The sequence below is a fragment of the Trachemys scripta genome, chromosome 9, assembly GCF_013100865.1.
Source record: "Trachemys scripta elegans isolate TJP31775 chromosome 9, CAS_Tse_1.0, whole genome shotgun sequence".
In the NCBI taxonomy this organism is placed as follows: Eukaryota; Metazoa; Chordata; order Testudines; family Emydidae; genus Trachemys; species Trachemys scripta.
This window is the reverse complement of record NC_048306.1, coordinates 59,581,110-59,605,319: the sequence shown is the minus strand read 5'-3', so window position 1 is coordinate 59,605,319 and position 24,210 is coordinate 59,581,110. Positions and strand designations below refer to the sequence as shown.

Here is a 24,210-nt window from a genome sequence, read left to right as displayed (position 1 = left end):
GCAGCGGGAAGCCGCAGCCTGCACATCCCTCACCCGTACGGCTTCTCGCCACCCCCATTGGCCCAGGACAGCGAACCGCGGCCAGTGGGGGCCGCGATTGGCCAAACCTGCCGCGTCAGCAGGTAAATAAAACTGGCCCGGCCCGCCAGGGTGCTTACCCTGGCGAGCCGCGTGCCGAACGTTGCCGACCACTGTATTAGACTGTTTAACAAGCACCAATCTGGGAAACTGGACACCTGCCTAACAAGGCTAATAGTGGAATATTTTTAGTCAGCCTTCCTTCTCTGAGGCAGTGGTTCGAATGTGACACCAGTTTGCAATGAGCTGTTGTTTTCAATCCACATTCTGGAAGCCACAGTTACATGGCTTGTTGGTCTCCTTGTTGGAGACCTTGGCAAAGAGGCCAGGGACTTCAGGGCCTGATCCAAAGCCCTTTAAAGTCAAAGGAAAGACTCCCATTAGCTTTTGGATCAGGCACAGTGGGGCATGGAGACTGACCCACCTTTCCACGTTTGGTGGGAGCTGCTTACGCTCAGGGTTTGTATCACACTGATTGGGCAGCAGCAGCATGGGGAAGCCTACATACAGGAGCTGCTCCTGTTCTGTGAGTAAATAGGGGGCTCTGATTTATGGATGCTGGCAACCTAACCCCTTTTAGAAGCAATAAAGTTGCTGTAAAAGTTTAAAAATAAATTGATAGTAAATTGAAATAAATGAATTTTTGAGCTAATCTTTGGGAACGTTCACCTGTATATTCATAATGGTGTGCATGTGCAGATTATGGCTCTGAGAGGAGGGCTAAATGCAGAACAACAGCAACATAAAAAGCAAAAGCAGCTAAGGTAATTTAAAACCCAATATATTTTTTTAAAAATCATTCTGAAATCTCAGATGCGAGATTGCTGTGCAAAGCAGTTGGTTTATAAATCAGCATAGCCACACCCCTCAAAAAAGATGGCTTTCAAAAGAAGGGCACACATGAGCCTTGATTACAGCAGTGCTCACAAACCAGTACAATAAGGACTGATCAGATATATTCTCCCTCATCCCTGAGCTGGGACAGCTGGGCCCCTGGTGGCTCAGCCAGATTTCCCTGCTTTCCTTCCATGGTTCTTTCTGGCACATTATAAAGCCTAGTTCGCTGTGTTTAGCTCTCAGGCTGGGGAATGAAATGTAATTCTCTGTTCTTATTACATCATTATTTTATTGTAAATTGAAAGGATACTTTTGAACATGGTGAGTCAAGTTCTCCACTGGTGTAAACTGGCATGGCTCCATTGAATCAGCTGGTTTGCACCAGGGGAGAATTTTCCCTAAGGGTTCTCGGATAGGTTGCTCTTGGACCTCTCTTGATTTTGAAAGGACATGGCTGGCATTTTCATTTTGATTAGAAGAGAGATCTCAAAGAAAAAACATTGTTTTACACCAGCTGGTAAAAATGTTGGCTACAGTTTGAGGTCTGGGTCAAGTTAGAACGTGCTGGTGGTTTGATCTGGTGAGATTTTTCTGAGTGTAGGGACTGGTTGCAGGTGTTTGCATCTGGATTGCTGTTTTTGCTGTAGCAGGTGCCTTGTCATATTAAGTACAGAGGCTTTAGCTTGGCATGTTGCTGTGGAGGGCTTCTCCCTCTTCCCCCCCCCCCACCCCTTTGTGATAATCTCCCCATTCATGAACAAGATGGGCTCGGAAACAAAAGGCCTGCTTAATCTATGGTTTAAAACCCTTTGCAGATGTTAGCGCTGTTCCTGTTTTGGGATGCTTTGTCGAAGATTTCACTTGAAATACAAACAGCATTAACGTGAAGCTGCCAGCAGTGCCCTGATGAGAGAAGGAACGGATTTTTCATGCAGTTTCTGGATATTTGGAGGAGAGAGGGAAATGCTGTGCAATTGTTTGCTGTGCAGATCAAAAGATAAACTAGAATCAGATTAAACCTCCAGGGTTTGTACAATATGGTTATGTTTTATGCAAATCCCCCAAAACCAAAGGAAATAAAACAAAATTGCTTTTTTATGGCAGTTGGGGTGCGAACAGTGTGTGTTGTTTTTTTATATTAGATTGTTTAAGATGTTGCTTTGTAGTTTCTCCTTACCTGATCTACAACGTGTATGGCCATCAGTAATCTGGAAACTGTACTTGCTATTGTTTATTATACCGCTTGGAGTTAGGGACTTAAGGTCAGATCCTCAGTTGATTTTTAAACTGAAATAATGCCAGAGCTATGCTGATTTACACCAGCTGAAGATCTGGCCCACTCTGTTCCTTGAACATCCCACTGTGTTTCTATGTGATGTGACAATGCTTAGAAATATGGTTCAGCCCTTCATAAGACTGCTCCCTGATATAAAGTGTGTGTTCTCTTGTTCAGAAATACTTCAGTGTCCCTTGTAAGCTTCCCCTCTCTCTCCAGAAACAGAACAGCTCAAGAGAGTATTAAACCATGATATATTTCTCCAGGGATATCTCAGCCCCAGTATAACATCAGGCTTTTTCAGTAAGGTTTTCACCTAATTTTCAAAGGTGGGTTGCATGAGGAGTGAGACAACCAGTTTGCTTGGGGTCTCTCACACAGTATGCTCATTCTAAATCAGCAATCCTGGCTCTAACCTGCACAGCGTCCAGGGCAAGTGTGTTTGTGACTTGTATTAGTCTGAGGCCTCGCTGATGGTTTATGTAGCAACTTGGAGTGTGTTGCAGCAGAGAGGGGAGAAATTCTCCAAGAAAAGGCAAAAGGTGGCTGAGTAGGAGGGGGTTTGCATGTTGTTTCCATCTGCAGAGAAGTCAAGAAGCATGTTTTGTTTTTGTTAAAAGGTGGGAGGAAATTTAAAACAAACAAACAAAAAAAAGGTTGGTCAGGTGCTTTCTCAAATACACCACCTATGTGTCCTGTCTTTCCTGGGACTGTCCCAAATTCCCAGCACAATGACCTAGGAGAATGGTGAGCAATCTTGAAATGACAGCTCTTCAAGTCATTGGATTAAGAGTCAGTCTTTAAAACTCTATTGTGATACTGCTTTCACAGAACGTCGGTGACTAACAAAATATTTCCTGTGCCTGCCTGGCCACTGAAAACCAAACCCATCAATTTATATTAGAGTTGGGGTTTAATCTACTTGTGTTTAACATTCTTCTAGTTACTGACACCTATAGGAAGGACGCAAGTCGAATACAATACCATGCCCTTATTCTGGATCAGAAAAGGATAAGGAGTATTACATTGTTCTCAAACACCGTTGTGTGAATGACCATGATAATATCTAGAAAGCACACAGGAAGTGGGTAGAGGAAATCAGCTAGTTTCAGATACAAAGAGCCTGCAATCTTTTCTCTCAAATATGTGGATTTAGATATTTATATTGCTGCCCTGTAGCCAAGCACTTGGACACTTCATGTTTATGGAACCAACTGTTTTAAAATACCAGAGTAGCAACTTTCCAGCTTCAAGGACAGCATTAAAACCCTATCCCATTCTATGGCTTGCGGGAGGTGCTCCTCAAAGTAAGTCTCTATGGCAATTCAGCCTAGTTGTCTCTGCTGAAACTTCCAGAAAGGGAACATTAGGGACCTGATACTGAAGCTCTCACATATGTGTGGCTCCCCTTGAAGTTTACAAGACTTTTCTGTACTAGGAGCCTGCAGGATCAGGTCTGTGGCTGAAAACACATATTTATTTGGAGCAGGTATAAGATCACCAATGAATTTCACATAAGCCATAAAACAGCTCCGAGGTGATGACAACTTTGTCGCTATTGTCCTGGGCCAGTTTCAAATCAATGATCTGAATGTGAAAGTCTCACTGTCCCATTACTAGCCCCATGATCTGTCCACTCCCCTATGCAACTTGTTTTTGCAACAGAAAAGGTTACTTCAGTGATCGGACTTTGGCATCGTCTGCTGTCTGGTTACATCTTGTTTGTTCTTGAGTTAAGAGTTTGGCTATGGAATTGGGACACATAAATATTCTAGCTTGTACCATGTGAGCCACGCAGAGCTTACAAAGACAGTTTTTGTCTCAAAAGCTGGACTTTTAGAGATGCTTTTCTTTTCATGTTTCCAAAAAGTGGGAATCAGTGTTTTCCTTGGACAATGTCAGTCGCTCACTGCTTTCAAATTTCTCATTCTTTATCTTATCACAAAGTGCTGCATGATGGTTTTATGAATTTGACTATTTCACTAAATACTGTGATCATTTCTCTTGTTACGCTGTATTTCTGGTCTTTTGTCCAGCCTACTGAAATAGTAGAGACATTGCTGATAGGTTGAATCTGCAGTATGACAGAGAATTTTTATGTGGGGTACATTTCTTAGGATACTTCCTCATTTATGCCCTCTCTTTTAAAGTGCTATATTTTAAAGTGATGCCAGGTAACATGCTTAGAATTGCATAGTATTATTGTGTTTACCCCACATAGTAATATTGTGAATAGGTAAACACATGGTAGACTTGTTCTGCCAATGAAGAGCTCCTGCTCTGATATTTCAGATGAAGCCGAAGAATTCACCCACGGTAAGTGTGGTATGGGTGGTAGGCCTGTTAGGGGTTTAGTGAGCATGAAAAGTTAAAAACCAAATAGAATTTGGCTTTTAATAAGGTACAATACAATTCTGGACACAAAGCGGCAAGTCTCATCCCTGGCATAACTCCATCTCCTCTTCTGGAGTTAAACCAAAAAATGAATTTGGCCCAATTTGTAGAAGGAAAACCTGTTTTTTTTTGTTTTTTTTTTCTGGTTGTTGAATGGGTTGGAGCTTGACCTGCTGCAATGGGAATTTCCCCCCCCCCCCCAGCATCAGAGTTTGACAAAATGTATTTAAAAGAAAAAAAAATCACATGAATGAAATATGTTGAGAGATGCAGGGGATTGGGACTACTCAAGACTCCCTGCCATCTTTAAACTATCTTTTATCTTTTCAAAAGCAATCCACTGTATGGAAAGTGATCATACAGAAATACTGACATCCCCAGGATCTTCCTGCATAAAGATGGGCCGTTAGAAAATGAAGTGTACCCAGCTTCAAAATCTCATCTTTTACTGAGGGCCTTCTTGCTGCTCTGCTTTGAGTCATACAGAGGGACTAGAGAGGAACGATGCTCTAGTGGTTCAGGGGCTGGCTGGGCCTTGAGATCTAGATTCAGTTTCCTGCTCTGCTGCAGACTACTTCTTGAATGAGGCACTCGGTATCTCAGTGCCTTGTCCACAAAATAGGAATAACAAAACCACCTTTCTCTCACCCTCTTCCTGTCTTGTCTGTTAGGTAGTAAATCTTCAGGGAGGAGATGGTCTCATCCCATAACTAATAAATAAGTAGTGTGTATTTGTACAGCGCCTAATGCAGTGGGAGTCTAGTCTAGGGTGGGGCCTCTGGGCATTACTGGAATAGAGATAATGATAATAAGACTAGAAAATTTTCCCACTGTCTTCTTTCCTTCCCAAGACCCCTCCTGTTCTAGTCCTGCAATGTTCAAGTAATGGAACCAAGTACCTTCCTCTGACCAGTCAGCCAAGAGCCACCTTCTTCTCCTGATGTGGTTGCAAGGTCATCTTATTACATGGTCTCCCTTGCTAAATGCATGGAGAAACTTTGTTTGGGATTAGCCCTTGTTTTAAGAGAGAGATTTATGAAGAGCGGTGTGCTCTGTATTTTGTTTTTTTTTTCCCCATTAGAGTTATTTAGCTGGATTACTGGAGGAAATGAGTCCTAGCAATCTAGGACCAGTTCTTCAGGTGGTGTAAATCAATGTAGCTCTTTTGAATCCATCTACTGACACTAGTTGAAGATCTAGCCCATTGTCTGTTAAGGCCTAGATTTAAGCCCCAAATTGAAAACTTGTGAAATACAGATTTTACTTGAAAAATGACCTCTCTCCGGTTCCTTAAATTCCTCAGAACAAAGGCGGTAGTGAAATTTAAAAATTAAATTCTGGCTGCGCCAGACTCCGATAGCAAACCAAAGGATTCTGGGTGTGTTTCTGATCTCAGATGCACACATCATGTCCACAAGATCAGCCTGCTCATTCTCCAGAACAGGTAGGTTGTTGAACTGTATGAGAATCATGGTCTTGTATATTTCAGTAATCTGTCAGCTCACAAAATGAAGCAGACAGACATATAGGACAGGAAAGGCATGATGTGAACCAGGGCTTGAAAGTCTACTTGTCAGTGGTGAATAAAAAGAAGGCCAATGGTTGGCGATTTATCAGCGCCATCAACGGAAGATGGGTTTTTTGGGGAAAAGTATTTCTAGCCTTAGTAGATGTGTTACACCACCTGAGAATCTGGCCCTACGTTTTTAACTGGAACATACAAATAAGAGAGCACTTATTTCTGAACCAAAGCTAGTTTGACGAATTATGAATGTTGCAAGTGTCTTAAGTTGCTTGAGGCTTGGAGGAGGGAAGGTGCCATAAGCTTTCCCCAATATTGTCACTCTCTTTTCATTTTCCAATACAAAAAGTGGTAGGGTTTGATTTAGATCAAAGTTTTCCAACTAAACAAAATCAGAATCCCTTTTTCAAATGTTGTTTTTCCAAACAGACAAGCATGAGTAATTCAGTGGTGTCTGGTGAAATATTTAGTGGTTGGGTACTTGCATAGTCTGTAGCTTCTGAGAGTAGATGTAGTTTTCTCTCAGCCTTTTTTAAAAAAAATACAGATAGGAAGTGTGAGTACTAAGATGTTAGCAGCTGGTGACGTTTTGGAATATTGTTGGCTGTGTTGAAAGAAGAATGATAAATTAACAATGAAAAACAGTATAACAAGCATTCACCACAGTGTTTAGTATCTCAAGTCTACTGTCTAGTCTTCAGCTGAGTTTCCATGATTGTGGGTTGAATTGTCGTCTTATCGGAAGCGGAGCTTGCCAAGCCAATTTGCGGCAGCTGCATTAGTGAGGTGCAGAGCCTTCAGACCACTATGAAATTTGGTAAGAGGGCTGTCGTCAGTGATGCATGACATTATCTGTCTTTGGCCACAGCCACATTTGGGATCCTCTGATTGGCCCCAGCTGTGAAGCTTGGCTGCACATTGACCCTGGTCTGTTGGAAATTGCTTCAAATCGCTCAATTTGCCCATGAGTGGTGTGGCAAATCAAAGCTGGATACATGCATGCTCAGGTCAGTTATAAGAGACTGGTTTCTGATGTCAACTGCAGACCTTTCATCACATCACAGCAAAGTTGCAGAGAAATCTGGGCAGGGCAAGGCGCCAGCAATGGGTGCCTTGATGACAAGCACGCTCTTGGATGGTCAAAGAGGTCTGTGGATAGTAGTAGGCTTAGGTTTGCCCTGATCTTTTCAACCATTTTGGCTGTATGATCCTTATGACAGATGTATGGAGGAGTGATGTTGCTTAACACAGGGAGCCGCAGTACTGATGTGGGTTGCATCATCCCAGTTATGATGCATGTAGTTGAGTGTATTTTATGTCAACCAACTTGACGTGAGAGTAATTGAGCCCGACCAGAGCACAGTATTCTGTTGCAGAATAACAGAGGGCTTATCCCAGATGATCGGAGAGTTTGAGCATTTGCTCCCCATGAATTGCCGGCCAATTTGTTTAGAAGGTTGTTAAATGTCCTCACCACACCCACAGTTTTCCTCAGGTGGTTAAGATATGTGAGAGATCTATCTGGGGTTACTCTGAAGTAAACTGGGTGGGATTTGTGTTTCAAGTGATGTCCATTGAGAAAGATATTCAGTTCTTGATCTGCTCTTGTAAGGATGGAACACACTTGAAAGTGTCTTTGACACACATGGTTGTGAATGACTGACTATAGTATTCAGCCATCTTAATCAAGTCAGCATTTAGGTCATCTTCTAGTTCTGGAAATGACCATGTATGGATGCCTAAGCAAATGTCATCTGCATATGTGAACTTACAAGACTGGGTGAGCAGAAGTTTGTTTGTGTACAGATAGCAAAGCGCCAGTACCAGTACAAAGCCTTGGGGTAGGCCGCAAATTTGTCTTTTCCACTTGCTGACAGTGTCTCCCATGTGCACTCGATAACATCTGCTGCAGTGGAGATGGTAAACAACACTGACTACCCATTCTGGGAGTGGTCTTGACAATCTGAGTAAGAATCCCACGTGCCAGACTATGTCATATGCTGTTGTCAGGTCCTGAAATACGGCTCCTGTCTTCAAGTTTTTCTTAAAACTCTTTTCAATGAATGTTGTCAGAGCTAGCACTTGATCACGGGTGCTCTGATGTCTTTGAAAGCCTGTTTGCTCAATGCTGAGTCTTGACTCCACTTCTGGGGAGATGTGGTGAAGAATGAGATGCTCCGTCATCTTGAATGGTGCAGGCAACAGAGATATCAGTCCATAGCTTGCAACATTATGTGGGTCTTTTCCCCAGTATCAGAAGAGCAATGATTTTTGACATTCACTGTGTCTTTGGAAGTGGCTCTTCATTGCTCACTCGCATGAAGAACTGTGCCAGCCACTGGTGAGTAGTGCTATCTCAGTCACAAAAGTCACTTAGCAAAGACAGGGCTTGGGCCCTATTGTGAGTGGAAAAAGGTATTCTAGAAGTAGGCCATTCACTAACTACTTAATGTAGTTTATGCTTGCTAGAAAACTCCATGTATTACAAAGTGATTAATTTTAAATCACAATGGTTAATAAATTACACTTCAGTGATAATGTCAAGCTTTTGATGTACAGATCTATTCTGAAAAGAGACTGTGTAAAAATGGAACCTTCTTACTCAGGTGCATCCTTGGTGTATTTGAAGCCAGAGGTGCTGGCTTTCGGTACAAAAATAGTTTATCTTGTTGGTTACACCTGTTAGCCGTTGAGCCAGCACACTTATGGGAGAGTGAGTTGGTTTCTTCTCCTTCTCGCACATCATCAGATGAATTGTTTACCAAGCTCCAGTCAATTATACCTGTTCTCACTGAAGATTAGAGACGGTGTAATTGAGAATTTAATTTGGCCTGCAGAATCTTTATTACAAAATAATGTGTGTGAGAATCAACAACCCAGTTTAACTCTCTAATCCCAGGCTGAGTTTGCAAGGCTGGATGTATGGGAAAGAAGTTGCCTGATTTTGATGTAACTTGTGTCTGTGTAAATTGGGAGTAAGTAACTCCATTAAAGGCAATGGATTTATTGTGGTAAAAACTGAAGTTAGGAAGAATTGGACTCAACACCTAGTTAGTTATAAACTGCGGAGCCCACAAAGCAATTTGTAGAGTATTACTTTTCCAAGTAAAACAGGTGATGAGAAAGGTGACCATGAGATGTACTCAGTAAGGTGAATTCTATTTTAAAAACCTTGGAAATCAGAGACTGCAAGTGACAGCTCTTGCTGTATGTGGGGGGCTTTTGGGGTCTAGGAATTCCATGGGAATGCTGGCACTTGAATTATTTGAATGAAACATGAAGACTCCATGGCATGCCTTTTTATCTGAATGTGGACTCTAAGATTACTCTGGTGACGGTTGGTAGGGAAGATGAAAGGAGGTCTGACGAAGGGTGGCTAAAAGAGGGAGATCATGTGTATGGCTTTTTTGCCGTTGCAGTGGATTAAAATGGTATTTTTAAAGGTCCCTGCTGTGTCTGAACAGATATTCCTAGGCACCATTGCACAGGGTGTTAGAAGTGAACTGCCAGGCTGTCTGTGGAGCATTCAGTCTCGTGAATGGCTGAGTGAAAAGAGATACTAGCAAAAATAAATAACTTTAGAAACAAATGGTGTGTTTGGTTTTCATCTTTCAGACCCCTCCTGCTTATAAACCCTCAAGACCAATTGAGGTGGCTTCTAAAGGTTCAACAGATGTCAGTGGGCAAGCAATTTGCCCTAACTTTGCTACTTAGTACCAAGGATTATGTAGGCCATCAAAATTTGCTTTCACTGTTATGTAAACAGTTGTACCAGGGAGAACTTCTGTTTTGCGATAGCCACTGGAATTTGCTTTAAGGGGAAAAAAAAAATAAAAAGAAAAAAAAGGCTGGGAACCATTTCTGTAGTTCCTGGCATGAAAATTTAGTTAAGAAAATTTGGGAATCAGAAAGAATGGTGCGTGTACTTGTCTCTGTATATGTAACACACTCTAGAGGGCTAGATCTTATGTTGGTGTAAATCAGTGTAGCTCCATTGACAACCGTGAAATTACACTGCTTTACTTTAATGATGGATTGACCCTAAAGCAGTGTTTCTCAAATGGGGGTCACCGCTTGTGTAGGGAAAGTCCCTGGCGGGCTGGTTTGTTTACCTGCCCTGTCTGCAGGTCCAGCCGATCGCGGCTGCCACTGGCCACGGTTTGCCGCCGCTGGAAGCAGCACAGGCCGAGGGACATACTGGCCACCATTTCCAGCAGCTCCCATTGGCCTGCAGCGGCGAACTGCGGCCAGTGGGAGCCGCGATCGGCCGGACCTGCGGACGGGGCAGGTAAACAATCCGGCCCGGCCTACTAGGGGCTTTCCCTACACAAGTGGCGACCCCAGTTTGAGAAACACTGCCCTAAAGTCTTTTTCAGATGCCTTTTTCTGTAGCTTCGGGGTTGCTGAGGCTGCAAAAATATCAGAGCAACTATTAGGACTCAGGCACTCTCTGCATTGGTATCAGTACACCTCTACCCCGATATAACACTGTCCTCGGGAGCCAAAAAATCTTACCGCGTTATAGGTGAAACTGCGTTATATCAAACCTGCTTTGATCCACTGGAGTGTGCAGCCCCGCCCCCCCGGAGCGCTGCTTTACCGCATTATATCTGAATTCATGTTATATCAGGTCGTGTTATATTGGGGTAGAGGTGTATATCGTTGCTTTACAGTGGTTCCCAAACTGGGGTTCATGAACCCCTGGGGGTTCACGAAATGTTACAGGGGGTTCTCTGGCAAAAATTCCCTAATGGTGGACAGAGCTGTCCCTAGGGATCCTGGGCAGCATGGGGCCAGCAGCACGAAGTCCCTGGACTTCCAAGAGCTCAGCAGATCAAAGCAAGCATATCTATCACACTGAGGAGATTTAAACTTCAACACTCCTTATAAGAAATGGAAAGGGAGGTGGATATTTTTTGCTGTCTTTAAAATTAAATAGGCAGCTAGGCTTGTTTTTAAAACTATTATGAAGAACAAGTTTAAGCTTTGTTGTAACATGCGTTGTTTGCCTGGACTGCTCAAGACCTGAATGCTTGTGTAGGAGGAACTCTTTGAGTTGGCTTCTTAAATACCTGCAAGCTGTTTCATATCTGATACTCCTTGATGAAACATAGGAGCCTTGTCTTATAACAGGCTTATTCAAAGTGATACAAACTACGAAAGTGAGATCTTGGAAGAGTATTGCCGTTTTCATAATCTCATACAATTACTGTAATGATAAATAATTAATAAATAGTGTGTAATAAGCATGTCATAAAAACAAATTTTATATTTCCAAGATCACTGCTTTTATAATTTATGCTCAGGTAAGGGAGAAAATCCCTGGAAGTATTAATTTTTAGGAGGGGGTTCGTGAGACTTGACATTTTAGTGAAAGGGGTTCGCGGGTTGTTAAAGTTTGGGAGCCACTACTTTAATACAAACCTCAGAAAAGGACTTTAAGGCTTTTCGGACATCAGCTGCAGGAATGTCATGCAGAAGTCAACATCTCCACTGCATACACTTTCCCACAGCCATTCCTACACATAAGCCTTTCACTGAAAATTCACTGCCCCCACCCCAGTCCTGTTTAAATAGGGCAGGGACTGTTAGCACAAGCACCCCAACAAATCTCAGCTGTCATGTGGAAAGGGACTTGGTCTCTAAGATAATAGAGACCCAGCCCATTTAGGGCTTTGTGCATCCTAAGGAGTATATTTAATTGCACCTGGAGATGAGCTGGAAGCCAGTCCCGACTATACAGCACAGGAGTAGTGTGCTTCCCGGGAGAAACATTATTCAGTAAATGGGTAGCTGCATTTTGCGCCAGATGAAGTTGCTGATTGTCTCTCAGCAGTAGCCCCATTACAGAATAAATGTCTGTGTACTGTAGTATGAACATGCAAAACAATCTTTCCAGACGTGAGCTATGTAAAGCAGAGAGTGTTGGCTGTTTATATTCCATTTGCTCTTGTGTACTGCACACAACTCAAAGTTACTTGCAGTTGTCCAGACACCTCAATGATTTCTTTAGCTGGACCAGACTGCTTTCCATCCTCACCTTCTCTCTCCCACTCACACATCCAGTGATAGCACTGAGAAAGATAGAACTGTCAGCCACTAGTTGTCAGGAGGAGATCAAATGCAGCATTGTTTTTGGAACATGGCACCCGGTGATTCACAGAGCATCAATTACTCACTCATCTCCTACACTGTGTCAGCAGAGGAGCAGATAAGATGATAGTAGTATGCCCTGCAGAGACCTGGCAGTTGTTTGAAGAAAGTTTAAAGCATCATTGAAATGCCATGGAGGGTTCCAATGAGCATGGAGGACAAAACCGAGAGGGGGAAAGAGCTCTTTCAGCTGGCTAAATTTCTGTATCCGTTGGTGGGTGATGTTTCCCTTTGATCCTGCAGTTTGCTGTGCTGCATATTGCTTACCCAAGAGCAACTTAGCTGTTCAGCTCAGCACAAACAATGTGAGTCAGTCACAGCAGTATTATTTAGAAAGATGCAAACTGTTCTTACAGTACCCAATGTTTTCAAAGAGATGTCACATTGTGGTTTCCTGTCATCTCGAAGCAACATTTGCTGTTCCAGATCAGTACAGAAAATGCTGCCTGTATTCCCACAAAGAGGTGTGTCATGCCTGCCAGCCAGATGCCAGCGAATGCACTTAGACAATTATTGTAGGTTCTACTTTCACTGTAAATTCCACTCCATTGGGGGGCCTTTGGAATTTTGCAGGATAACATTAAATTTTGGGAACATGGTTAAAGCAAGTTCCAGTCCCATCTACACAGCAAGAAGCCATGTTTTACCCAGCCTGGAGGACTACTTTGTTGTAACCACACTTCAAAACTGGAGTATTGTGTCCAGTTCTGGGCACCACACTTTGGGAAAGATGTGGGCAAATTGGAGGAAGTCCAGAGGAGCAACAAAAATTATGAAAGGTCTAGAAAACATGACCTATGAGGAAAGATTGAAAAAATTGGGTTTGACTCTGGAGAAGAGAAGACTGAGGAGAGACATGATGATAGTCTTCAAGTACGTAAAAGGTGGTTATAAAGAGAAGGGTGATAAATTGTTCTTCTTAACTACCAAGGACAGGACAAGAACTAATGGTCTTAAATTGCAGAAAGAGAAACGTAGGTTAGACGTTAGAGAAAACTTCCTAACTGTCTGGGTAGTTAAGCACTGGAACAAATTATCTAGGGAGGTTGTGGAATCTCCGTCACTGGAGGTTTTTAAGAAAAGGTTAGACAAATGTATGTCAGGAATGGTGTAGATAATATGTAATTCTGCCTCAGTGCAGGGGACTAGACTGGATGATCTTGTGAGGTCCCTTCCAGTCCTATATTTCTATGGTTCCGTGATTCTCAATATGCTCTGTTTTATAGTGTAGGCAGGATAGTCTATCTCTTCTCCTTTGCCCAATGTCTCAACTGTAGCTGCTCCCTCTATGTGTGTGTGTGTGTGTGTGTGTGTGTGTGTGTGTGTGTGTGTGTGTCTTATACACAGGGCCAGCGCTTCCACTTGTTGACCCTAGGCGGTCGCCTTGGGGGGCGGCATTTTGCCGCCCTCGCCGGAAATTCGGCGGCAGGGGGTCCTTCCACTCCGGGTCTTTGGCAGAAATTCGGCGGCGGGTCCTTCACTCGCTCGGGATCCACTGACGAAGTGCCCCGAAGACACAGAGCAGAAGGACCTCCACTGCCGAATGCTCAGAGGAGGAGCGCTGCCACCTAGGGTGGCAAAAACCCTGGCACCGCTCCTGCTTACACACCACTGCTGGGATTCCATGTTATTCAAAGGCAACAGCTGAACTGGAAAGCCAAACGGAAGTCTTGCCCTGACCAAACCAATGGCTACTGTGCTAGTTCTTTCGCAGCTAAAAGTGTCTTTTGCAATTCATAGCAAACTGCTGCTGTTACTGCTCAGGGTACTTGAGACAGAAGTGTCAAACGTTGGCAGTGGTAGTTGTTTTTTTCTTTATTTTCCAGTGACCATCTTCCTTCCTTTACATCTTATATTATGCCTCCTTTCCCCAAAGTCCCACTAGTAAGACCCTAAGTTTGGCATCTTAATTCTGCTGGGTGGGAGAGAAAATCATTCTGCCAGGGCCTCTCCAAGGACTTTCTATCAGAGATGCTTTACTGAGTCCGACCCCTTTCACCTGGTGAAGGTCTAACCTGTGTCATTAACATGGCAGCTAGTTAATACTAGTTGTATAAATCTGAGTTATTTAGGAACCTAACCTCAGAGATCACAGCACTATTGCACAGCTTTGCTGCATCAGGATGCTAACAGCTTGTATGGAAGAATTTAAACATAAATACAGTGAATAGCTAAATTAGCAGAGTGTCAAAGAACAACAGTAGAAAGACCTCACGACCCCTGCTAAAACCCATATCTCTCTTCCTTCCCCCTCAAAAAAAGCCAAGATTTTCAAAAGTGACTATTATTTTAGCTGCCTTCATTTGGTGTGCTCAATCTTATACAACTTAAAAAGGCCTGATTTTCCAAGATGGGTGCTCAGAACTTTCTGAAAATCAACCCCCTTCAAGATGTCTAAAGATGGCCACCCAGAATCCCAAGTCACTCTTGAAAACCTTGAGCAGACATGCTTTGTGATACAGCTGGAAGGTCAAGAGGCTTGACGGTGTTGAACAAAGAGGACAAGTGAAACCCAGAGCAAAGGGCCTTCTGTTTAGAAGTATCTGCTCTGACCCCCCCGGACACATACATTTAGAGATTGTAGGCTCAAACATTTCAGCTGATCTCAATTGACGGGTTATTGAACAGAGGATTGTTTCTACTGGATTGCTTCCAAGTATTCAAACTGTAAAATCTTTTATAGATCCAAACCACGCTTTGAATTGCATCTAGAAGTGAACTGGAATATGTTCTGGAATGGCTGGTATTGGATGTTAATGTTAGATTGGCTCTATTGCAATGTTTTTTCAAACATCTCTCCCCAATGAGAGGCAAGCAAGTCCAGGGGAAATGGAAGAAAGAATATAACTTATTTTCCCCTGGTTAATCATTTTCACTTTAGGACCTCCAAAGGCTGCGGCCAGTTGTCTGTTGCATATAGACTGCTCAGTAGATGCTGATTCCTAAGTTGAAACAGACTAACAAAAACTCACAGAAAAGAACTGGTTGCTCCTGCCCTCTTGACCACAAAAAGCTTACTCCCTCCATCCTCCTCTTGAAATATTTCATTTGTGCCCGCAGCAAGATTTAGATTTTTGTAAATCCACAATGGTTCAGCTCAGTCGCTTTGTGTGCACGGCATTTGTGTCTCACTTGTTCCCAGAGGGAGCTAGTACTGTTGGAGGTATGATACTGCTGCACCGCCTAGCTGCCTCATCCTGATTGTGGCTGGTGCCTGGGTGGAAATGATAGAGAACAGCAGGAGAAGGGGAATGTGTCTCTCCCCCTTCCTACATATCCACACAGATCCAGAGGCCCTTTGGTCATGAGAATGTGACTGTAACACACTGGTCAGTGCATAGCCCTGGGTTCAAATCCTGGATAAACCTCCTTCTTAGCCAACACTAGGGATTAAACCAGGCACCTCCAGGACTAAAAGCATGAGTCTCTAGACCTTGAGCTTATTAGCCAAGCTCTGTTGCTAGAGGCTGTAACAGACATGTATTATCTGTGGATCAGGCAGAAAGGGGGATGTGTAATATGCTGACCAGTGGGTGACATAATCACAGGGCCCTATTTAATTGAGCAGCTAGTAGGATCTTGGTGAAAGATGAACCAAAAGAAAACTCTTAGACAGGCCATTGGGAATGACAGACTATAAATGCTTGTAGACTCAAATGCCTCTCAGAGCCTTTATTTTCTTCAGGTAGGATAAAGAAAAAATATAGGCCAGCCTAGCTGTCAGTGTCCCTTTAACATGTAATGAATAGTGACTGCAAGTGGAATGACAGACAGTCCAGAATTGTGCTCACTAGGTTTGAATAGAGCTGTTAAGTGACATCTGAAGGACTCCAGAAAGGGTGATTTAAAAAGATGCTATCTTCAAATCCCAGCAGGCTACGAAATGTGTATTTTCAATGGCTACATCCTGAAACAATTATGTCCTAGAGTGTAGTCAGGTTGTTCCTTCTCTTTCCAGTGGCATACATGCAAGGCCTTTTTTAAACCAGGTTTATAATATCTAATACTTTCAAGGAATGAAGTCATTATGCTCATGTGCGTTGTTGTTGGATTCAAAATAAACATAGAAGGTGTTACTAAAATTGCTTAGGTTTATAATTAATGCCCTTGTTCCTTAGGGAAGCTGTATTTTTATTCTGATTGCAAAAAAGACTCCGTGTTTTTTTTGGCTGCAACACACACCAGGAGCATTGTGGTCACATACTGCTTGCTTTTTAGCTTTTTCTCTAGATTCCCGCTTTCTGTTTAATGAGATTTTGGCATGAGGCATAAAAATTATTGGGCTCATTTGTGCTAGATTCTTAAGTAATTTACCTAAGACGAGTTAAAATAGAATGTACTGAACAGGGGGGAGAGGGAAAGGTGTGTGTGTGTGTGTGTGTGTGTGTGTGTGTGTTGACACACATCTCAAAAGGGCAATGTTGGAGGAGAAAGCACCATTCCTTATGAGATTTCAAGATGCCATGGTGCTTTCTCTTCATCCTTGCCTTTTTGAGATCTCCGCACACGCACATGCACACACAGTCAAAACTACCCTTCCCCTGCAAATCCACACATGGTGTATTGAATTGGAGTGGAGAATGGTTAGAGTGCCAGCCTGGAACTTTGGAATCCCATGTTCAATTCCCTGTGCTGCCACAGGCTTCCTGTGTGATTTTGAGCAAGTCATTTAGTCTCTCTAGGAATGCCCACACTGCAATAAAACACCAATGGCTGGCCCATGTCAGCTGATGAGCTTACAGGGCTTGGGCTGCAGGGCTATAAAATTGCAGTGTAGGCATTCAGGCTGGAGCTTCAGCTCTGGGACCCTCTGCCCTCATGAGGTCCCAGGGGAGCCCAGGTTCCAGCCCCAGCGCCTACACTGCAATTTTATAGCCTTGCAGACCGAGCCCCAGGCGCCTGAGTCAGCTGATGTGGGCCAGCTGCAAGTGTTTTATTGTAGTGCGCACACTCTTTCTGCCTTGGGGACTGGTCTACACTTAAAGTGTAAATCAGCCTAGCTGCCTTGCTTAAGGGTATGAAAAATTCACATCCCGAGTGCCGTAGTTAAGCTGACCTAACCCCCAGTTGACCTAATCGCCTCTCCGAGAGGTGGATTAATTAACGGTATTGATGGAAAAGCCTTTCCATCGCTATGCACTACAGAGCCATAGCTGTGCCGCCTGTAGGATAGCGATAGCCTTAGTTCCTATCCGTAAAATGGGGACAATAGCACTTCCTCTTTCACAGGGAAGTTGTGAAGAAAAACAACTGAATGATTGTAAGGTGCTCAGAAACTACAGTAATGGAAGCCATATAAACACCATAGATAGATTCCAATTTCCCCTCTCCATATAAATGCAAGACCAGGTGAAAGAAGACCAAAATGTCTGTCTGTCTGTCTCTCTATCTGTCTTTAAAGCACTTATAACAAGGGCTACTCCCCCCCGCCCAATGTGTATGTGTGTGTGTCTCTCTCTCTCTCTCTCTCTTTTTAAAGTATTTATAACAAGGGCCAAAGGAGCAAGACTAAGTTACTGAATCCCCAAGGGAGAATATAACAAGACAAGTGGGATTTTATAGTTGCTACAGTATCCACTCTGCCCCACCCCCCCGCCCCTTCTTCAGATCAGCATGCAGACTTATGGCAAGAACACTCTGATAAATGTTCCTTCTGAGATATTGTGAACCTTCTTATTAAAAATAAGCAATACAGAAATGCACATACCATGTTCCTGAGGAACACAACTAATTACAGCAAAACTGATGTGTTTTATTCCCACCTAGCGGGCAAGTGACCTCAGTTGTAACATTCAGGTAATAAAAGTTGCTCCCACGCTTTTGTCAAACTGCCCCTGCTAATTTATGAGGGAGAAAGAAAAGGGGTGGATGATGTATTAAAGATCTGAAGAGAATTTGAGCAGAATGATGTCAAGGAAAGAGGGGAGGGAAAGAGACTTTGCTGGGATAGAAAAAGTTAAATCGTTAGAGAGCTCTTGGTTGCTATAAACCAGGTGTTCTTGGTTCCTCAGGAACGGGTGTCAGGCGATTAATTCATACTTAATAAATCCAGAAGGGACCACTGTGGTCTTCTGGTCTGACCTCCTGCATAACACAGTTCAAAGGACTCCTCTGAATTAATTCCTAATTGAACTTGACTATTGCAACCATTCTGCCCTTCCCATGCTGCTAAGTAGGAAGGAGGTCCTGGCTAGATGGGAGAGAGATGGAAAAGATTGAAACCAACTCCTGCAAATAACAAATGTTGACTGCTCCAGGTTAACATACTGATCACCTGGCTACTTATAATAGACACTATTGTTTATACCACTCTTAAGAAATATGCACATAGATTTGTGAACTTTCTTTCTGCTGTTTGCTTTCTCACTTAGTGTTTCATTTTCATTTAATCATTTTAACATTAAGAGCACTGCAATTCCCAGCTTACAGTATTGCATTTTACACATCTGTACCTGAAATTGCCCTAAAGATCTGCTTTACTTGCAGGCTTGTTTTAGATACTCATTCCTTTTTCTTTTAAATAACATCACCGTCTGTTTGCACAGCACTCCTTACTGAAACTATTGAATGATAATAAGAAAAACACTTAGCGCTGATGTAATGCAAGCTACTTTTTTATTTTTTTTTTGGTCTGGAAACTGGTTTGACAGATCAGTGAAAACAAAGAGCATGGAGGGCCCAGGGCAAAGATTCTGGGTCCCACAAAAGGATTTTGAAAAGCAAGGGAGGAACCAAGGTTGGGCTCAGTGGTGAGTCAGAGAGATGAAGTGAACAATATCCTATCCAGTTAAAGTCTTTGACTTATTTCCTTTCTGAATGTTCTGTGCTATGCGCTTCTTGACTCAAGCGTAATTGCTGAATCAATGTTTCTTTAATGTTCTGTATATCAGTTAATGTGTGTGTGGTAGAGAAAGAGTATTTTCCACAGTCAACATTTAAATATATAATAACTCTGCAAAAGATAGTGGATCTATTGGAATTGGGAAATTGTACCATAAAATGCATAGGGGAAAGGAATAATAATTTTCCAGAAGTATAGTACTCATGCAAAAATACAGTACCTGTGCTTCTGCTCCATTGCAGGCTGACTGTCCTCTTCTAACCTCTTTGGATATATGCTGGCAGTGAATGCTGAATTTACTGGGGATTAAAGGAAATAAATCATGTGAACATGGGTACAGATTGAAAATTGTCCATGTGATGGAAGAGAAAGGACTTGAGACCACTTTCTGTTCAGAAACTATTTGGCAGCTTTCAACTTATTAGTTGCTTTAGGAACCACAAGCTAAAGTTTTCTCATGAGCTTAGATGTGTTTTTTCTTGACCACTGAATCACTTTACTGTGTTATCGTGTTGGATACTGAAAATGAGATCAGCTTCCAGGTGGAAACCCAGAGCTTTTAACAGGTAAAGAGTAGACAAGTAAAACACAGTCATGACTTAAGAAGGAAGCTGATCTCTGGGTTTTTTTTCAGTTATCATGTGTCCTGTTAATAAAAGCCATAGCTGGAAACCTGTTGGCCCCACCCACTTCCAGCATGCCTGATTTTGGTACAGTGGAACCGTTCTAACCACTGACACCAGTTCAAGTTGCTGTATAATGTTTGTGGTAAAATAAGTTAATTCTCTCTTCCCTATTCAGAAAAGGTTTAAAGATGGATCTTAAAGCCTTTCCAAATGTGGCTAAATTGTTAAATGTGCAGTCAGATTACAAAGTAGTTGAAAACCCCAGGGATCAAATCCTGCCCTCTTTGAAGTCAGTGGGAGTTTTGCCGTGGACTTCAGTGGAGGCAGGTTCAGGCCTCAGGTGAACAACCACCTGAAGTTAACGTAAATGTTTTACATCATGCTGAAAAGGAGCAGGATTTTACAAGGCATCTCCTCTGTAATGAGATCTGATATATTCCCATTTGCTCCCCTTGTCAGATGCCTCTTCAGGAGTCAGTAATTTAGTGTGTCTATCTGCTTAAGGCAACCGCTGATCAAAGTACAGTTTTTGTTATTTGTACACCCTAATAAATATTTTATTAAGACAGACTTAGAACTCCTTAAGGAGGGGGAATGTGATTTGTCAGGTGGAAGCTATACTGAAGATGAAAACAGTGAAGTTTCATCACCTTCAGTTACAGTAAGCAAGGTGGACTGAAATTCATTGGGAAGGGAAATTAGTGGGCTTGCTGGGAAACCAGAGATTCTGATCTTACAGGTGCTGATGGGATTTCCATTGCTTCCTGGATACTGCTTCCTTGTTCCCAACTGCTGAAGGAAGCAATGGGAAAGAGCCGAGAGAAGGAGAAACATGCAAGAGAAGAAAGTGATGGGAAGTGTACAGATGTGAATAAATTGGTTCAAATGAGAATAAAGAGATGGTGTGAAGAGAAAAGGATGAGAAAATTGTCAAGCCACCAGTATAGCACACAAATTTACTTCTGTATAGTAATACAGATATGCTTCGCAGCTGATAAGCCCTATATAAGGACATGTAGAATTTGTAGGTCATAGTATGTCAGTCATATAGTGCTGGTAGATGTTTTAGGGCTGAGATTTAAAAAAAGATATAAAGGCCAAGTTTCAGTGATACTGACTGAAACATAGGTTGGGAGATTGATTATTTCATTAGAGGAGGAGTTCATTGGCCAAAGAGAAGAGATTGGTCTTGAGATGAGATTTGAAGAAACCTGGGGAGCCAGTCATGTGTAGAATGGGAGGTATTCCACATAGTGAGTGATGTATCTGCTTCTCACTCCAGAAAGACTGGGAGGGGAACATTAAGAATTCTGACAGGAAGTCTTCTCAGCATGGAGAAATGATTGTGTAAAACAAGCCACTCCAAAACTTTGGACAGAATTTGAAGTGGACCAGAATGAATCTTCTTTGAGGTGAAATAAATAAAACTCAATGCTTGGAGTTTTAGATGGCATAAAGGGTGGGAATACAGTTAGATGTGTGGCGCTTGCTACATTCCTTTTTTTCTTGAAGGTAGGCATGTAAAATGTGCTAGATTGACAGCCCTAGTGACTGAATTATCCACAGAAGAGGGGTGTGATCCACAGACTGTGATCTCAGATATTCCTTCACAAACAAGGAAGTACTGGAAATCTCAGAGCATCCTCGAAATCAGGGAAGGGTAAAGTCCTCTCAGGTCATCCAGTCTCTTTACCTACAAATACAGGATTGTTCCCTGTGGCATATTTTATAGCTTTTTGTTCAGCCTGGCTTTAAAAGTCCCGAGTGGTGGGGCTAGTTCTCATGAGATTGCCACCTTGATTTTTCAGACCAAGTCTATTGAGGCTCATTAGTGACTAGTATTAAAGCTGTGTGTGCAAGTGGGCTGGAGAACAAGGAGCGATGAAGTGAGAGACAGACTACCATGCAAAATCTTGAAGTCTATAGTGTCCCTTTGTTGTAACTCATGGAAAACAAGAGAATGTTTATGGTTAATTTGATGGAAGCCCAGAGGAACAACTTCTTTCCTACTTGCTGGCAAACTGCCCCCATCCTTCAACAGTCTATCCAAATCGTTAAGCCAAGGACTGGGTAGTTAGCTGGACTGGAGATAAACAATCCGTGTGCTAGAGTCGAGTCACTTCTCTGCTAAGACTAGGAAGGAAATTTTGCCTGGGATTCTGAAATGGACAGGAAACTAGAGGAGATTTCTGTGGATGTGGGTCATGTATTCACGGTCCTACATGATTTCAGTATAGAACACACCCACACATAAACAAGGTCTTTAATTTCTTGGTGACCAGCACGTTTTGATTTTTCCCATTAACTTGGGGGTGTGGAATGGGGAGAGTTCACTTAGCTGTGAAGCCTTGCTCTCTATGTTGACGTCCAAGCCTCTACTTTATTTTGTATCAGCAGCTCAGACATAGAGGCGCAACAACTGGGGGGGGGGGGAGGAGGGGGGAAACAATCCAAGGAGGAGTCATTGCTGAAAAACATATTTATGATTAAAATAATTAAAATACTGTTCAAATGCAAATCAGCCTGGAATTGCATCTTCATCACATATCAAAATCAAACAAAACAAGTGATGGTAATCCTTTTTAATACCAGGCATTAGATTCCTGCCAGTGCCAGTAGAGACACAAAGGCAGGGAACTAGTGCACTGAATCTTAAAGATGATAGATGATAGGCTGCATTTCTCCAAGAGTTTCCTGCTGTTTATAGGTGAAATAATGTTGATTGTATACTCTAATAAAGGTGCGTTTTGTACCTAAAAGCAAGAAGTTATGGTGTGGTCCTTAGCTTGGGACTTGAGGGGGAGGACACTAGATACAGACTAGAAAGAAAAGCTTGGTAACCGTATATATCCCGTATATATGTATATATATATATACAGGGAGCATCACTCCTCCATAGCAAAAATGGCCTGCTAACTCAGATCAGTGGAACTAACATGGGACCTGCAAATGCTCATCACCTCTGAATATCTGGCCACTTTTATTTAGATACCTAGTTTTAGGCATCTGACTTAAAAGTCTCAGACCTGATACACAAGACAAGAGTTTTGAAATTCTGCAGACTTTTTTATAGGGGAAGAGCATGTTGTGTGTGTTATAACATAGGGTTGTGTAAAGCAGTATTAAATAAATAGTTAAAAATGGTATTGTTTAGGAGCCTTTATAGGCTATTGTGTAGTAATGTTTTTCAGGCTTATAGTTCTATGCTACAGAATACTGCGTACTTATCTTAGAAAAAGAAAAGGGGAAGAAAAAATAATGCAGCTATTTAAAGAAAGTCGCCTATGCTGTTTAATATTTTAAACTGCAACTGCAATTTTTCTTCAACATTCATGTGAAAAAGGCCGATGGCCAAATGTCAAGAATGTACCTTTGTAAAGTGATAAATTTCTGAGATTGTTGAGCTTTTCTTTAGGTAGGCACTCGATAAATTCTAGGTTCTCAGTCATAAACATGCTTGAGACGAGTACAGCACCCAGCATTGCACCTTATGCTGGTATGTCAGCTCATTCTGTGAGGTCACAATCTACATCTATGGCTTTACTTAAAAATCTTCCAATGTCTGAGATCTGCAAAGTCACTACATGGTCCTTGGTACATACCTTCTCCAGGCGCTACACCTTAGTGAATGCCTCTAGATCTGATGCAGTGGTTAGCAGTGCAGTTCTTTCCTAAGTTGTGAAGCTCTCTCCTCCTTAAAGGGATATAGCTCAGGAGTCACCTGAAGTAGAGCACCCATCGGGACACTACTCAAAGAAGAAACAGAGGTTACTCACCCTGTGCATTAATTGTAGTTCTTCAAGATGCGTGTCCCTATGAGTGCCCCACTACCCACCCTCCTTCCCCCTCTTTGGAGTTTCCTTCTGAGACTTGGTGGTGGAGAAGAAACGGAGGGTGGTTCGCCCACGCAGGCTGATACAGACTCGGTGTGGGCATGAAGATATCAGCAGCACATGCCTGGGCCGAATCGACACTGGTAATAAAAAAAATCTCTGATCAAAAGCGTTTGGGGCACACATGCCCTTAAGTGGAGCATCCAGAGGAGGATACATCTTGAAGAACCACAGTTACTGCACATGGTGAGTGACTTCTTGTTTGCACAAATCTAGGAGTACAGACCCAGCAGTATGTCTGCAGCAGTAAGCCTTTTCAAGATTAACATTAAGGGGTAATAGAATTGCTCCTTGTAAAGTGCCGTGGGGTTCCAAAATCAGTATTTATCAGTATTTCGTCGTTGGACTATCACATGACAAATGCAAAGAAACCCCTACAGCTATGCCATCTTGGTCAGCTCTCTAAAGCTAAGCAGGGTCAAGTTTGGTTAGTACTTGGATGGGAAATCTCCAGGATGCTGCAAGATGTTAGAGAGGAACCAGTGGTCTGAGAATATAGTGTTTAGAGCACAGTGCTGTAGGCGTCATCGATTGCACACTCAGCTTCTCTCGTGATGGGTGAACTAAAAATACCTAGATAAACAGGTCTT

General features: G+C 42.6%; 1 protein-coding gene across 1 annotated transcript in view; it reads left to right on the top strand.

Annotated features, from left to right (window-relative positions):
• Positions 1-24,210, top strand: part of GPC1 (glypican 1) — a 306,530-nt gene that overhangs the window by 111,770 nt on the left and 170,550 nt on the right. The gene's annotated exons all lie outside the window — the stretch shown is intronic.